At 53.4% G+C, this 1,802-nt stretch overlaps 1 protein-coding gene across 2 annotated transcripts in view; it reads left to right on the top strand.

The window, feature by feature from the left end:
- Positions 1-523: 523 nt before the first annotated feature.
- ART1 (ADP-ribosyltransferase 1) overlaps positions 524-1,802 on the top strand; it is a 15,843-nt gene continuing 14,564 nt past the window's right edge. For both annotated transcript variants that reach the window (XM_032258920.1, XM_032258919.1), the window contains exon 1: positions 524-861. The gene's annotated coding sequence lies outside the window, so the exon portion shown is untranslated. The remainder of the gene's footprint in view (positions 862-1,802) is intronic.

Genomic DNA, 1,802 nt, shown 5'->3' with positions numbered 1-1,802 from the left:
TGAGTCTAGCCATCCCAAAGCCCTCCGAGATTCTAAAATCAGGAATCACCCTACTGTTTACCAATATGGTGGAAAACAGCATTTGCCTGCGTATCCTGCCTGCTTATCCTTCCTCTCTCTGGAGGAAGCTGAGTGTTTGTAGTTGCTTGAAGAGAAGATACCACCTGGAGTCAGCTTGGCCTCCTGGGACAGCCCCTGAGACCAGATCTGCGGGGATCACTGCTTTGTCCCTCTCCACCCTCTGGCTTTGAGGAATTCCTTCTCCCATGCCAGAACACAAAATAAGGTCCCAAGAGATGGACTCAAAGTCTAGTCATTGGGCGGGGATCCTAAGTGTTGGCAGAAAGGCCTCCAAGATCACCTGGCAAGTCAGGACTGGAGCTGGGACCCAGAACCCAGCCTCCTTAGTCCCAATCGCTCCTGGCACCTTAGTTAAGTCTCAGTGTTCACATGAAAGGAACATCATCTAAGGAGATGCTCTCTGAGGCCGGGGCTCTGAAGCTTCCTCTTCTCTTCCTCCTCCCTGGCTGACCAGAGTGCAGGACCACAGCCAGTGAGGAGGCAGTTGTACCAGCCTGGGTCCCCAGTGCTTCAGCCTACCTCCTCTCTGGGATTCCTTTTTTTTTTTTTTTTTTTTTTGGTGGGAAGAACACTGGGCAGGTCAAACTAGGAAGAGGCTGGTGTTCCTGAGTCCAGAGGAGACATCCAGAAATAGATGGGGGAGTGTCGCCTTTCTGAGCAGCTGTGTGGGGGAGGTGCAAGGGGTGGGGATTGACAACATAAAAAAAAAAAACGTCCTCTCCTCTCCTGGTGCCCATGGTGGAGACCAGCAGCAGCTTCCCCACCCAGGACAACGCTTAGGTAAGGAGCACACCATTCTCCTCCTGGGTGCAGGGTAGGAAACGTGGTTTTGAGGTGAAGTTTGGGAGACGAATGTCGGAATTTTAGAAGTCGTGAGAAAGTTTCCAGGAAACTTTGATGAAGAAGTTTGGGATACCTAGGAAGATGGGGGACCATGGGAAGTGTGGGACTCCTGGGGAGAGATTTGAGGTCACATTCCCAGGAGAGGATGTTCAGCAAGGGCCTTGATGAGGAACTGACAAAAGAATTGCCCTGAGTGGGATGAGGAGGACAGAAAGCCAGTTCCCTTGGGCTAGAAAAGCAATTGCTCAGCGTCCCCGGCTCCTTGGGCCCATACCCACCCCATCCTTCCAGCTCCTGCCACATCTCCCCTGACACTGGTCTCCAAGGCCAGCCACCCACCTGCTTTGCGGCGGTCTACACTGTTAGCTGTGCTGAGAAAGCTCCTCAGACTCTCAACAAACTTGCTGGGGGCATCCCCTGTGCCTGGCTTTGGCATACATGGTCCCTGCCCTCAAGGAACTCACAGGCCAGGAGAGGAGCCAGGCACACATAAGGGCAGCACAGTGTGATAAGGACAGTGACAGAGGACAGCACAGGGTGACATGGGAGCTCAGAGGAGTCAGGGGGCTTCCTGGAGGTGACCCCCAGGCTAGGTCTTGAAGAGTGGGTAGCCAGGAGAAATGTCCCAAGGAGAGGGGCGATGTATGCAGAGCCACAGGGAGGGGAACCACGGAGCCCCACCTGGGACTTTGCTCTGCACTGCAGAAGCCAAGCAGGAGTGGTGGGTGCAGGGTTGCAGAGGGCATAGAGGGCCAGGATAAGGATGCTGGCCTCTGTCCTGAGGGTATGGAGGGATGTTTTGTTTATTTTCTTTTTTTTCCTAGACGTATTCTTTTCTTGGTTTTTACAGGGGGATATTGCCCCTTCACCTCTGCATA

This window comes from Sapajus apella, unplaced genomic scaffold (assembly GCF_009761245.1).
Source record: "Sapajus apella isolate SASKATOON/1434 unplaced genomic scaffold, GSC_monkey_1.0 scaffold106, whole genome shotgun sequence".
Classification (NCBI taxonomy): domain Eukaryota; kingdom Metazoa; phylum Chordata; class Mammalia; order Primates; family Cebidae; genus Sapajus; species Sapajus apella.
The sequence above is the reverse complement of the archived record's forward strand: the minus strand, read 5'-3'. Positions and strand labels throughout refer to the sequence as shown.